Raw genomic sequence first — 16,228 nt, 5'->3', positions numbered from 1 at the left:
GTAAATTTGTCTACAGTCATCTCTCCGTACCTGCAGAGTATTGGTTCCAGTACACATATACTCTAGCAAATATCAAAATCTGCAGATGCTCAAGTTCTTTATATGAAATGAAGTAGAACAATGGGCACAATGAGCCCTCCACATATGTAGATTCCCATTCAGGGATAGAAAATAGTTTTTGATCCCTGGTTACTTGAATCCAGGGATGCAAATCCCAGAGTTATGGGGGGATGACTGTAGATTTGTGAAGTAAGCCAAGTGGTGAAAGACAAATACCATATGATCTCGCCTATAAGTGGAACTTAATTAACAAAACATACTGGCAAGCAAAATATAGCCAGAAACATTAAAATTGACAACAAACTGACAGTAACCAGAGGGGAGGGCAGGAGAAAATAACGTGGGAAAAAAGGGAAAGGGATGTAAATGAGCATGAATGAGGGACTGGTGGATGCAGCCAAAGGTGGATGGGATTGAGGGTGGGAGGTGGGCCTGGGTAAGGCAGGGGGAGTTGTGGTGGGAAAATGGAGACAACTGTATTGGAACATCAATAAAAAGAGAAGAAAAAAATCTGTATAAGTGGACCCAGGCAGTTCAAACTCAAGTTGTTCAGAGGTCAACCATATATTTATCACAGAGAAGTTAATGTCAAAGTGAATTAACAAGGAAAACACAATTTCTGATTGACCTTGTCTCTTTCATCATGGAAAATAAACAGAAAAGTATACAGGAAAAGATTCCACCTGAACTGACAAACCAGGAAACCCGGACAGTCTGAGGTAAAGTACATTACTTTTTATCGATGACTTAAAGGTTTTACCCCAGTTAGAATTAACTAAAAATAGGAAGAAACATTATTTCAAACTTCACACCCTGCACATTCACATAGTTCTTTGAAAAATATATGTCTAATTATCTTTCCTCTCCCCTTTCTTCAACATTCCATGTGTTTGTTCATTTAACAAATCATTCTTGAAAATATACTCTATTCCACACACTGTTCTAGATGCTCGAAATACATCACCATCGCTATACTGATTCACATCAAATGAGCGTGTCCCATGGGTATTCATGAATCCCCATGAATTCCCCATTGTAATGGGGACAGGCAGACAATAACCAATACATAGCACAAATAAGGAAACTGCATAGTTTATTGGAAGGCGATTAGAACTATAAAATTAAGTAAATCAGTGTAAGGAAAAAGGGAAGTATGGGAGTTAATAGACTGCAGTTTAAATAGTGTACTCACTACTCATTAAGAAGACATTTCATTAGAGATATAAGTAAATGAGTATTCTTACTTTGTTGATACCCATCCAGAGTATTTTAAGCAGAACAAATAGCCAGGGCAGAGACTGGAGGTGAGGGCATTGCTGGCATATTCAAGAAAGAGGAAAGTAGATGGTGCCACTGAGGTGATTAAACAGGTGGGAAAGGGGCAGGAAGTAAGAAAAATAACTAGATTCTGTGGGGCTTTGTAACCACTGGAAGTACTACAGTAAGACTGTATCAGAGCAGAGATATGATATGATATGTTAAAGGGGTCACACCTCTGTGTTTAGAATAGAAAAAGCATGGATAGAAGTAGAGAAACAAGTTAGGAAGCTTTGCAGTTGTAAAATATGCTAAATAAGATCCTGCAAGACCTAAAGATCTTGAAAATAATACCACTGATCTCTTATACTTCATGAGAAAGTTCCTGGATAAACAGAAGAGGAACACAGGCTATCTGCATCACTATACTGGCTATAAAAGGAATTTAAAAACCTGGCCCACCAGGAAGGACTTTCTGAAAAACCTACTGAAGTGTTGACTAGAGAGACTTACCACCTGAAGACACAGCAAATCTTCCCATTGTAGTAGGTCCCGAAGTCACCAACTTAAGAATCTTGATCTCCAATGGACAGAAGACTGCAGTCCTCTTTATCTAGTATACTAATTCTCATTCTTGTATGTGGAAATAAATATTTTGAATTTTTTGATTTTTATAAATTAAAGGCTGAGATCAGGGAAGTAGAAAGAGTGGTTTGGACAATAAGTAGTTCCTTTGATTTGTGTTAAAATCATAGCCAACAGCTTTCCTGATGCATGGGATATAGGCCATGATAGCAAGGGGAGAGCCAAGAACAATGAGTCTCTGATTCTAGTCTTTGACCTCATAAATTGACCATTTACATTTTTCCCAGAGGAATTCATCTAAACTACAAACTTGACCTTGTCACCCCATGATGTACAATTCTTCAATGACATTCTGTAGCTTATGGAGAAAAAGTGAAGCTGTATATGTGCCCTCAACTTTGATGAATGCCACAGTTGTTTTCTATCCAAATGGGACAAGAATGACTATTTAAGACTTGGGGTAAGATCAAATGTAAAAATATGTATGAAAACTTTTTTTCTATGTTACATAAAATTTACTGATGAGTGAAAATAAGTATATTTTTGAAGTGCAGGTAAACTAGGCTCCAAAGTGTTATAAATACTTATATTAAAACACCAACAGAAATATACTTGTTCACTAGAGACAAAGAAAAATTTGATTTTTTTAAAGATTTTATTTATTTATCTTTAGAGGGGAAGGGAAGGAGAGAGGGAGAGAAATATCAATGTATGGTTGCCCATCGTGCGTCCCCTGCTGGGAACTGGCCTGCAACCCAGGCATGTGCCCTGACTGGGAATCAAACTGCAATACTCTGGTTCACAGGCCTGCACTCAATCCACTGAGCTACACCAGCCAGGGCCAAATTTGATTTTTTTTATCGTCTATCATTTTCCGAAACAATGTTCAAGCTGGTAAGTGTAGATAGAGTCTCATTGATGGGTTAGGCACAATTACGTTCCCAGCAAATTAATCCAGAATAGATATTGGCAAAGAGGTTAACACTGTCCAGAAAAGGATCATATGACTGAAGCATCTAAAACTGCTTAACTGAAGCAAGTGTCACTTTGTAAATTTATTCTCTCAGTGGATCAGCTGCCCACTAAGCTGGGCTCGCATGCATCTATGTTATTTAGAAATAATGAATTAACAATATAATTAGACTCAAGACATGGAAGAAGCCTTTATTAAACGTATCCCCATTATTTTCAAGCAAAACTTCAGTCATATAATTTTATTCTAGTCTGCTAGTTGTAAAAGACATAAATGAAATTTATCTTATATGAGCACATATGAATCTATTTGCTAATTAAGAACTCATTTCCTCAAATTGTGTTATGACTCCCAAAAAGGAAAGCTGACGAGGTCTATGTAGTCTCATTAAAACATGTACACTTTTATAAAATGCTTTGACCTCTCCAAGGGGGAAAAATGTTTCTCAAACAATACATTTTCATTTTAATATAATAAAATACCCTGTCATTCTCCTATGTGGTATTAATTTTAACTACCTATTTGACAAAGTGTTACATTTTTTTGGATAAAAGCACTTATTTCTAGAGTTTTCAGAAAATCTAGGAATAAAGTTGATCAAAGTTCATAGCAATTGAACAATCCCAGAAAATTTTGACCCAGAATTACTAGTGCTCTAGACATGGGATCTTACAGTGTTTTAAAATGCATATAAACAAAAAATTAATTAACTATTCAATTAATTAATTAAATGCATATGAACAGCTTTCTGCCCAATCACTTCATGTTGCCATCATGGACATGAGTCACGTGCAAACCTATCAAGCCCGCCAAAGTTACCAAGATGCTGAGCTGGCAGGAACAGCTCCCAGGGACAGTGTACACAGGGGCATATAGAATTCCTGATAGATGTGAGCACTCCGCTATCTAAAATGTGAAAGGCCCCATGAGGGAGGGCAACATGCTCAGCCTATTGGAATCAGAGCAAGAGACTTGGAGGCTGCAATGAATTTGTGTCTAGGTCTTGGATATCTGGGTGGACCACATGGGCCATGGGAATGATAGTCAACTGTTGTTAAAACATTTATATCATATGTAAAAAAAATGCATACAAAATATACAATATATATATAATAAAATACAGCATTACAATTTCTAAAGATACTATTTTTGATCTTAAAAAGGTCACACTCCTGTATTTTTGCTATTTAAAATTTAACTTTTGACTTAAAAAAACCCTAGTTAAAACAATTTAGAATATCCCAAATATTCAAAATTACATTGTTGAAAACATTGATGCATTTCTTTCCATTTTGGGGGGGTGAATTCTGGAATGTGTTCTACTTATATTTCATAATTTTCCTCAAGCTCTGCTCTATGTTTTAAAAAAGGAATTATTTGGAGATTTGAAATTTGTTGAGACTTGAAATTTCACAAATACATGCTTTAAACAAGGTACAAGTTTTTCTTTCTCATAAATAAAACCTTTCACTGCCAATAGTCATTAAAGTAGTAAATATCCATGAAATTTGAAAATGTGCTTCACATTCAAAAGTTTGCCACAGTATGGTTTTAAAAAGTAGAGATGTTTAAGTGAAAAATGCCAGCAGTATTTGAGATTTATACTTATGCTTTTGAGCAGGCTTATTTTTCAGAGGACTCCAGTGTGAAAAAAGAGGGTAAGCATGGAAGCAATAATTAACATCCATCTGTTCTTTATATAGGATGCACATTGTTTTAGCCCATAACACCTTTTGTATCATTTATTCTTTACAATAGCCCTAGAGGTAGACAGTACCAATACCATTTTCCCAGAAAATGAAACTGAGACTGAGAAAAAATCCCACAATACTGACAAATCACACAAAATCAATGGCAATAAGGTTAACTACAAAGAGCTATGAGATGTTCATTCATTCACACTGCTTCAGAGTATGAAGACTTGAAGACACCAGGAGGACACAAAGTTCACAGAATCAAAATGACCAAGTTAGGACACAAGATTCTAAAGAGTTAATTTACAAACATGAGAGAGTCTCTAGAGTCATGTAGAAAAGCATCTCTAACTAGTCTAGTCCATCCACCCTCAGATCTGGTTAAAGTGGATAAATACTAAACATTGATACTCTCTGGATAAGCTTCAAAGTTCACCTGTTTGATGATGAGCAGACACAGGCTTATACACACTCCCTACACCCTTGCTGTTTAGCCCAGCTGAAGAAAACCATGTCCATCATCACACTGAAAATCGTCAAGCGTCAAGCGTCAAGCGTCAAGCTCGCCAAGAGCAATGAGCTGCAAAGCACAGCTGGTCTCTTCAGAAAAGGAGGCCAAAAGTTGTTGCCATCTAAAAGACAGTTGACATAGAGGTCACACACCATCATAAATGAAGATTCACAAACCACTCAATCCAGCTCAGGTCATATATGATTCAAGAAACTGGGCTGCAATGACATTATCATTATAGTATTACAAAGATAAAGATTTAATTTGGTGCATACGATGTCTGTCCAGAAAGAGTCCGGCAATTAATATAACAAGAATGCTTTGCATGACATCAGTGCAACCTGGCAGCCAAGAAGATTGTACTGGAATGCACATCTGTGAATAACGACAACTTCACTCTACTAGTCACTGGGGGCCATAGACACCTTTGAGTGAGCATGTGTACTGCATGGTTGTCACATTCAAACTGACTGAATGAGTAGAAGAATGAATCTGCATCAGATTTTGTGTTAACCTTGAAAACATTCTTCCGTGGAAACTATTTGGATGATTCAGAAGGCTGCAGGTATGGGCAACAGGTGACTGGTAGCTTCACCACAACAATGCACCTGCTCACGCATCCTATCTCCTGCGGAGTTTTTTTTGACAAAACATTAAATCACCCAGGTGATTCAGCCCCAAAAGCCCAGATTTGGCATCCTTCAACTTCTGGCTTTTCCCAAAATTAAAATCACCTATGAAAGGGAAGAGATTCCAGACCATCAATGAGCTTCAGGAAAATACAAGGGGGCAGCTGATGGCAAGTGGGAGAACTGTGTGAGGTCCCAAGGTGCCTACTTTGAAGGGGACTGAGGCATCATTGTCCTATGTACAATATTCCTTGTATCTTGTATCTTCTTCAGTAAATGTCTCTATTTTTCATATTACACGGCTGAGTGCCTTCTGGACAGACCTCATAGTTTATATTAAAAACTGTGCTGAGCTCTTTGAGGACACAAAGACAATCCTACCTCAGGTTATGCCCTCAAACAACCCAAGGTTATGGAGAGATTATGTTCAAATAAGTCATACAATAGAAGATAACAAGGACATTTAATAAAAATCATAGAACTGTGCTTCTCTGACATCTATTATGGCCCAAGTAGTATGTTATATATGACTCAGATATAATCTTTACTTTTTTAATTTTTAATTACTGTTGAAATAAAATATTATATTAATTTCAGGTATACAACATAGTGATTAGACATCTATATACCTTATGAAGTGATCATCCTTATAAGCCTACTATCTCACACCATGTAGTTAATACAATATGATTTATTATATTCCCTATGCTGTCCTTTATATACCTGTGACTATTCTGTAACTGTTAATTTGTACTTAACCCTTTCACCTTTTTCACCCTTGTCCCCAACCCCCCTCCCGTTTAGCACCCATTAATTTCTTGTCTGAAGATTCATATAATCTTAAACCTACCAAATGTTATAAGATCTATATCTATATTCACTTCTATTTCACAGATGAGGAAACTGAGGCTCAGAGATATTAGTTATCATTCTGAAGATCAAGATGGCATAATGATACATAGCAATCAGAATTCAGAGCCCTCCAAAACACAGCCGTAGGTCCCCATTTCACTTTCTTAACGATAGAGATAAAAGATTCAGCCAGTTCTCAGGGGAGATGGACTATTCTGATGTCTCAGCAGTTAACTGTTCTTGGAGGAGAAGACGGGAGCTGAGTTAAACATGGACAATGTTTGCACATACAAAGCTGCAAGAGAAGAGATTCCATAGTGACCCTTTTCTTCCATGGAGGAAGAAAAGCACAGCACAGAACCAGATGCAGACTAGAAAAGGGCTTGGCTTAGCTGGAGCCCAAGATACAGACAGACTATAGGCTGGCACAGTGTTAGAAAGGCAGAGAGCTACCACATCACAGGGGATCCCAAGTGCCAGGATGAGGAGGCTACACTACAGGCACCATGGGGCTCAGCAGGTCCCAGGAGATGAGCAAGCTGGACAGATACAGTACAGGAAGATGAATCTGATTACTACACAAAATGAGAATATTGAAGTCTCTTATATATTCATAAGGTGAGTAACCTTATCTAGTCAATTCATGGAGACTTTATCTCATTTGTTAAAGAATTTAAATATGTGATTTTAAGGAAGAATGATAAATTATTTAGTATATGTTTGTTTCAAACCATGCCTATGAGAGAGACAACATTTATGCTAGGTACCATTTTTAGATGTGCCCAGAATTAGCTTCAACTAAATCATAGCATTGCATTACTTGATAATGTTCCAAAATGATGATGTAGAAAATTCAGACTTAGAAAATTATGCCCTATATACACAGGCTCACCCACACAACCATCAGATTCTGTCTTCCTTTTCCCTCTCTCTCCTTCCTCTCCCTGCCTTTTTGTTCTTCCTTCCTGCTTCCCCAGACCCCTCTTATTCCTCTCCCTCTTATTCTCTCTGTGAACATGTTAAGTTCAGCATTATCACTAAATAAAAACATTAGCAGAAAATGCCCTCTCATGTTCTAAATATGCACTCATCATAGATATATGAAATAAAACAATAACCAACTGGCAGAAACATGTAAAATCCTGGTCAGAATATACTATTTTGCACCATTACATCATATCATGATGCTATTAATTTTTCATTAAGCATATGCTTCAATATTCTGACTTATTATATTGTGACATAAGGTGAAGTGTGAAAAAATGGAGATCCATAAACCACTTAGTTATCTCATTTCAAACAATAATATTGCCAACATTTTCCTGAAATGCTAAATGACAGCAGTATTAAGGGATACATTGCAGACTTCATGATATGCATAATAGAACATTTTCAAGTGTTTTATAAATATCATGAAGTGCCACCAATGCTTCAAACAATAGACAGGATGTCCCGATAAATATTCCATCCCAACTGGCCATGAGATGAATTATCTTTCTGGCACAAATAAGCTAAACATTGTGTGATATTTAAAAAATGGTCCATCATGTTAATACTCAGACAGCTGTCCTCTTTTTATTATAGAAATCTGAAACAAATACTCTTTCGTTGACTCAGTCATACATTGGAAAGAAAGCAGAATTCTGAAAGGCAGATATATAGGGTCACATGCAAATCAGGCAACAATTTTCCAGTTCAGAGTATTATGGGAAAATAATTAAAGTCCCTTCAACCACATTTTTATGGGGAACATCAATACAATAAAACCAACATTAGCACCTGTGTCTAGATAAGGTATCAGTGAATGATCAGAAATTACAAGGACTCGTATAAGATTGGAACAGCAAAAAGTCACAGGGAAACCTATGGAAGGAGGTAAGCTGTCTCCCTCTTCATCCTCAATTACTTCCTACCTCCTAACAATCCTGAGAAGTAATTGAAAGAACATGCTAATGTTCCATGTCATCCTTAACCTGAAAGACAAAAGCCAGTACTCAGGGGCAGCTAACACACAAGTTTTATTAGAAGTGAGCTGTCTCCATTAATAGGGAGAAGCAGAACAAGAAGCAAAACACATAATGTCAGGCTTCCCCCAAGACCTCCTCCAAATTAGACAGCCACAACAGCCACAACAGCACAAGAGCTAAATGCAGGGACTTCCTGAATTGGAGTCACATACAGTAGTCATTCCTTCCAGAGTAAGCAGCCCCCAACACGCATGAAACCAAGTAAGCAAACTGAGGAAGATCAGTGAATCTATGAGAAGATGTTAGAAGAAATAGGGGCTGTTAAGAGAATGGAAGAAATGCCTCTCTCCAAAGTAGGTTTTCTAAAAAACATATAAGAATATAGGAGGAAAGTGCTATTGTAATTACCTTCTTTTAGCTCATACACTTGCACCACATAATAACATAATATAAAATTCACTACATAGTTATACTGTTTCTATGAAATGTGAAAAGTGAACAAATAGAAATGCTTGTGTTAGTTGAAAAACACAATGGGAGAAATTAAAGATACCAAGTTAAAAATTAGGAAAATCAAACATGTGAGAACACTGAAGGAATTCACCTTGAGCTCAGTGCAAAATGATTAATACAAAAACATACTGAGAGAATGGGACATATGGAAGACATATTCAAGAGAACAACTTCAGACAAAAAAAATCTGAGAAAGAGAAAAATAAAGAAAATGCAGTTATCAGAGAAATAATTTTAAATTTTTACAAGGATGCAAAATGTAAAAAAGGGAAACTTCAAAAAAAAAAAAACTAAACTAAACTGTACTAGCTTTAAATTTGACCTTTATGCCAACCAGCTACCAGAAAGCAATAGAATTGGAAATACTCCATTCTTTTGAGAACAACAAAAAATATATGATGCAAGAATTAAACACCCATTCAGCTCTTAATTAATTGCTAATGTATAAGAGTAACTTTTGTATAACAAAAGTTATTATGTTATATGCAAATTCTCTCAAAGTATTAAACATACTTTCTGCAGAGTTAAAATAATAAAGGCATATTTCGTCAAACTGAGAGAATAAATTAAAAACTCAAGAACTAAAAAGTCAGGTTTGAAAAGAAGATAAATTGGCAAAATTGATAAGCCATATCTTTAAGCTTAATAAAATATCAAAAATATATCTTCAAATAACTATTTTATATATTACAGTAAGATCAATTCAAACTCATAAATAGAAAAATGCAGTATTATTGACATAGAGATATGAAGACACCCAAGAGGAACAAAAAGCACGTTAAATTACTGTTTTACATAGTAAACATGAAAGAAAATAACCTCAGAATTGTGGACTATTTAGGGTTACTTTTCTTTAATTGTAAAAAAAAATAATCCCCCAAAGACTACTGATAAGAAGGAAACTGATAGGGCTTTAAAGAGTTTAGTTCTGCAAGGCAATGTAGAACAAAAATCTTAGAAATGGTAATATTCTTTGAATCAGAAATTACACTTCTTAAAATGTTCCGTGAAACACTTTAAATTAACAAAACTGAGGAAACAACAGGGAATTGGCTAAATGAAGAAAAAGTGTTTTATGAGGATAAGTGCAGCACTGGGAAAATCTTCACACTATATTAAAATGGGAGGTTAATAGGCCACTGAATTAATGCACCAAAAATTAAAGTTGATAGGCTTCATTACATGGCACAAAAATTTCTACTTGTTGAACAAGAAACATGCATTACTTTTACAAAGAAGAAACATTAATACTGCAAATGCAATTATTTGTAAAAGCTGTGGGGTAAATCAAATGCATTATAAGTACTTTTCCCTTTCAATGGAAGTGGCTTGATCTTGTGGATTTTACACTAAATTTGGAATTGGAAAGTGAGGACTTAAATCCCAGCCTCAGCTACGTTTATATTGATAGCATGGGCAAGTAATATCCCTTCTCCAGGCCTCAGTTTTCCTCAACTGTAAAATATTAATAACATACTGCATCTTTTCTATGTTCTTTGGTCAAAATGCTAAATACAGGGAAGGACAAAAGTACTAAGTTTATAGCTGTTCATGGGGGAAAAGACTTATGATTATTACAATAATTTTATTAACTCAAAATAATGTCACAATGTAGCTGTAAACCTATTTTTGCCCACCCTTGTATGTCAAGTGACCAAATTACATCTAAGGTTTTTTTAACTTTCTTTTGTAAAATGGACAAAATGATAGATATTAGTCACAAAACATGGATCTTGTATCATTCATTTCCAGTCTAGCTTACTTCTTTAAAGTGAAGACAAAAGTATTGCTTTCTAATAGTAATATGGCATTTCCTAAAGTGTATACTAGGGTCTCAATATCAATATCTATTATAAGGGCTTTATGATACAAATCATTTGGGAAAATACAGATTAATGGCAGGTTTCTTTACTTCAAAGTTCACAGAGACTTTAATATATGAATGGATTCCTGTCCCTCCAAGGGGGTTAAACTTTTGACCATCGACCTCTAATATTACTTGGTCCTCTTGTAAGACTCATGTTTAAAGAGACACTAGAGTATAAAAGTTGCTGTCATCCAGGGAATGACAGTAGTAAATCACAGCACAGCTGTGACAATGGAGTAAGAACCCCCAAAGTAAATGAGAAGACAAATAGGGTAAGGTGACAAGAGAGCTGTGAAGGAGATGCTAAAGAGAACCTTTCAATCTCATTCACAGCTTTAGAAAATAGACCTAAATTAATAATTGTTTAAATATGCATAAAAGAAATTAGAATAGTGTAAAGAACCATTTTTGGTAGAAATAATTTGTTTTTCTGAGCTTAGCAGAATACATTGTTTACCTGAAACTAAACCTATTTATATTTATGTTTCTCATGTGCCAAAAAACACCAGTCCTAGCCAATGATCTTTAACTTTTCCCAGTAGTGAAAAATGGGAAAGAAGCAAGAAGGCAAATACATTCTCAAGGATAGCGCATACTTGTTCCCACTTATAGCTAACAGACCTTGGATGACACAGCAAATTACACTCTGTTGTACAGCCAAATGTCTTTAAATGAAAGTGTGTTTCTAAATTGTAAACCAACATGCTGTCCACATGAAATCCTTGAGTTCTGATAAAGGAAACATGCAATCAAAAAACAACAAAAAAAATTATTCTACAAAAGTATTTGCAATTGCTGGATTATTCATAGTTTCCATTTTCAATCTGCTTGTTATAATGAAAGAAATAACATTTTTACTTCCATTAATTGTATTTAAAAAACTAACTTAAAATATGGTTTTCATTTCATCACTTGGAAATAATAATAGCTATTGTTGAGTAAGAGAATTCCAGCCAAGTCCATAATTAAACATGATATTCTCTCAGTATACTCTCAGAGTTGTTCTATTATAATGATCAAAATGTAACGTTTTTTTAAATTTTTATTTAATTCTTGTTCAAGTACAGTTTTCTGTCTTATATTCCCAGCCCTGCCCCCACCCCAGTGCTCCCCACCTCCCTCCCATGAACAAGTATAAAGGACACATGGACAATAACTAAGGTGGGGGGCAGAAATGGGAGAATGCAATGTAATATATTATTTTCAATCAATAATCACAAAAAGTATTGATCTTTGGAAATTTACATAGTTCACCCTGGAGATTTAAAACTTAGACTTTAAAAATAGTAAACATTGATGATATTATTTTGCTTAAGATAAAATTAATAGCAAAAATGCAAATTTATTTTTCAGAGATAATTATTTCCAGTATCATTAAATACCATCAGATAGTACAGCAGTCCCTCCTTACCCACAGGAGATACATTTCAAGACCCCCAGTAGATGACTGAAATGAGGCATAGTACTGAACTCTAAATATATTATCTTTTTCCTATAGTTATATATCTATGGCATAAAAGCAGGCACTTAGACCAATGGAACAGAACAGAGAGCCCAGAAATAAACCCAAGTCTCTACAGTCAATTAATATTTGACAAAGGGGGCAGCAACATAAAATGGACTAAAAATAGCCCCTTCAAAAAATGCTGTCGGGAGAACTGGACAGCTACGTGCAAAAAAGAAAAGAAAAGAAACTCAAGCACCAACTTACACCATAGGCAAAAATAAATTCAAGGTGGATAAAAGATTAAAATATAAGCCATGACACCATTAAAGTCCTAAAAGAGAACATTGGCAGGAAAATCTCAGATATTTCATGCAGCAACATTTTTACTGATATATCCCCTAGAGCAAGGAATATAAAGGAAAGAATAAACAAATGGGATCTCATCAAAATCAAAAGCTTTTGCACAGCTAAAGAAAACAGTATTAAGATAAAAAGACAACCAACTCTATGAAAAAACTTATTTGCCAATGATACCTCAGACAAGGGTTTAATCTCCAAAATATACAAAGAACTCACAGGACTCCACTCTAAGAAGACAAGCAACCCAATGAAAAAGTGGGCAAAGGACTTGAACAGACACTTCTCCAAGGAGGACATACAGAGGATCCAGAGACACATGAAAAGATGCTCAATATCACTAGCTATCAGAGAGATGCAAATTAAAACCACAATGAGATACCACTTTACACCGGTCAGAATGGCCATTATAAACAAAGCAACAAACAAGTGTTGGAGAGGCTGTGGAGAAAAGGGGACCCTAATCCATTGTTGGTGGGATTGCAGACTGGTATAACCAGTATGGAAAACAGTATGGAATTTTCTAAGAAAACTAAAAATGAAAGTGCCTTTTGATCTAGAAGAGCATCATTTCAAGGTTATCAATAACATTTCTACTCAATCTCTCAGCAGCATAGGAACTGCTAATGCATCCTTTAGTTTTTTTTTTTTTTTTACTGATTTTTAGAGACAGTGGAAGAGAGAAAGAGAAACACTGATTTATTTTTCCATATATCTATGCATTCATTGGTTGAGTCTTGTATGTGCCCTGACCACGGACTGAACCCACAATGGTGGCATATCATGGTGGCATATCAGGACAATGCTCTAACCAACCAGACTACCCAGCCAGGGCTGATTATCCTTTTTTATTGGATAATTCAGCTCTAGATTTGACCTCCACCTACCCTTGGTTCCATCCCTATCTCACTGTCACTCTCAGGTTTCCTTTTCTGTCCAATTTCTAATGATTATCTTAAAGTATGATAATGGGTCCTTGTTTATTCTTTTAACCATTATATTCTTTTCCTAAGTCATCTCATCGTGGATGTCCATATGCTAATTCAGGTTTATAGCTTCAACTCCAGACTAGCTTATTGAATTATATTCTTAGCAACTCCACTTGGGTTTCTAGTAGGCATCTCCAATGGAACTCTTAATTTTCATCATCCAGAACTATTCCCCTCTCAGTTTTCCCAATTTTGGTGATAGCAACATCACCTATCTATTTCTATAGCCAAAAACATAGATCATCCTTGATTTTTCCTTTTTCCATCACTCTGCCATTCAATGTCTTAAGAAGGCCTACTTGATTCACTCTACCACTACACTGCAATACGTATTCCATATAACTTCAGAATCATGTTTGCTCCCAACACCACAGTCTGGGTCACCATAATGTCTCACCTGCATTACTTCAACAGTCTCTTGACTTGCTTCTCCTCCTCAGCATGAATCTCCTATTCATCCATTCTTTATGTAACAGCAAAAAGGGTTTCTTTTTTATTAAATACACCTGGCTTTGAAAGGATTATTAGTGGTTTGCCATGGCACTTAAATAGATCCCACATTATTTACCATGGCTTTATAAATCCACTCATTCTCTGGCCCTTTTCTAGTCCTCTAACCCCCAGCCCTGCCTTCACTGCTCCCCCACTCACTTCTATGTTTCAGCCACATTGACCTTCTTTCACTTCATTGATCACATCATGCATTTTGCTGGTTGATGACCTTGTCACCTGCTCTTCCTTCCTCTGGAAGAGTTCTTTACTCTATTCTTTGCAAAGCTTCCATTCTTCCTCCTTCAAATCTCAGGTTAACAGTGAACTCATGAAGAAGGCCTCTCCTGACCATTATTTAAAGCAGGTTCTCCTCCATTTTTGCTTTTCATCTCAGCACAAGCATCTACAGTCTTAATTCCATTTTTTACTGCTTGCAGTTGTTTTATTCATTTCTAAGCTTATCAATGTGTCCCGTCTGTGTAACTTCTCCCCAGCTAGAATGAAAGTTTCATAAAAACAAGTTACTTTTGTCAACTTAGTATTATACCCTGAAATATACATACACTTATTTGGGGAGAGAAAATGTTCTACTCTGGACTCTGTACCTAAAAGATTAACTAAGGTTACATTATAACATTCTGTGACTAATGGTATAGAAAATTTCATCTGGATATCCTGCATTCATGTATGACATACTATTTCCCTACTGCATTTATTTAACAGGGACATGCAAAGTTTCCAGAACCTCTGACAGGAAAAACAGATGGGTATTAACAATAATAATAGTAACAACCACAGAAACCACCACCAACACCACTAAGAGCCTCCCATTCCCCCAGCTAGAAAAGAAAATATGGAAGTTGGATGTACTTGGTGAAGAAAACTTAATTTCCTCTCATTTTCTTTTCCCTTACAGAGGAAGGTGTGTTAGTGAGTGGCACTAACATAGCTTTTAGAGCCCTGATGCTCTGAGGTCATGCCTTAGCTCTATTAGTTAACTAGTTCCATGATATAAGAACCAGGCTAACTCAGGCCACCTCTCTGAATCATCTACTCAAGAAAGCAGGAATGGCAATACTTAGTTCAGAGCATTTTAGTGAAATAAATAAACCACTACTCTATCACCCTTGGATACAGTTGATATATTGAAATACATGTTTTCTTAGTTTATTGAACATGCAATTTTAACCCAAATATTATCTTCAGTTATTTACTATGAGACTATTCTTCAGTAACAAGCAAAAAACTGAATATTATACTTTGATTCATAGGTGTCTCAGTTTAGTACTATTAAAACAATCAAAGAATGTTGGTATGATACAGTATATAGATATGACTAGAACTAATCTCTGAACATATCAAAAACATTTTAGTGAGTTTCCTTTAGTAAAAAATATTTTTCACTGAATTTATCAATACATGCATGAAATGTAGCTTATTTTTTTTGGATACCAAAGCTTTGAGATTAATTTAACAAGTGATTTTTGAGGAGCTCATTATGTATTAGCTTCTATAACTTTCTAGTCATATTTTCTGTGCTCTCACACTTGTAATTCATATAAAATTTTTCCAGTGTCACTTATATTGATCAACAATGTTATTATCCAATTATAAAATACATTTAATCAAGTTTTAGCTATGCCACATATGCTGCAAAAGCCATTTGCCATGCATATTTGACATTAACTAGACACTCAATACATTTGGAAATGTCAGTCCTTTCACCAGCTGGTATCACATACCTATTCTGGACTGTATTAGTGCAGTGTTCATTGCTTGTAAAAGTTATATAATGAGATATATTAACAATACAACTTAAAGTTTTTCTTTTCATCAGATAATTTATCATTAAAATATAGTATATACCATGGTATCCATACAGGCTAAAAAATAGTTTCAATAGTTATTTACTCCATTTCTTCTTTTACTATGCAATAAAAACCCGACTAATTAGTAATAGGAATTTCTCATTCATAGTTGTGAAATGAATAAGACATTGTGCCAAAGACGTTGCATGTTTTTTCCTTCTTCAAAA

At 35.4% G+C, this 16,228-nt stretch overlaps 1 protein-coding gene and 1 pseudogene across 2 annotated transcripts in view; one reads left to right on the top strand and one right to left on the bottom strand.

The window, feature by feature from the left end:
• Positions 1 to 16,228, bottom strand: part of NRG3 (neuregulin 3) — a 1,179,966-nt gene that overhangs the window by 1,040,564 nt on the left and 123,174 nt on the right. The gene's annotated exons all lie outside the window — the stretch shown is intronic.
• LOC118989297 (40S ribosomal protein S28-like) lies at positions 3,650 to 3,863 on the top strand (annotated as a pseudogene).

Source organism: Sturnira hondurensis, unplaced genomic scaffold (assembly GCF_014824575.4).
Source record: "Sturnira hondurensis isolate 20B ecotype Veracruz unplaced genomic scaffold, ASM1482457v3 Scaffold0006496, whole genome shotgun sequence".
NCBI lineage: Eukaryota > Metazoa > Chordata > Mammalia > Chiroptera > Phyllostomidae > Sturnira > Sturnira hondurensis.
Note: the sequence above shows the minus strand (reverse complement) of the source record. Positions and strands in the feature narration are given on the sequence as shown.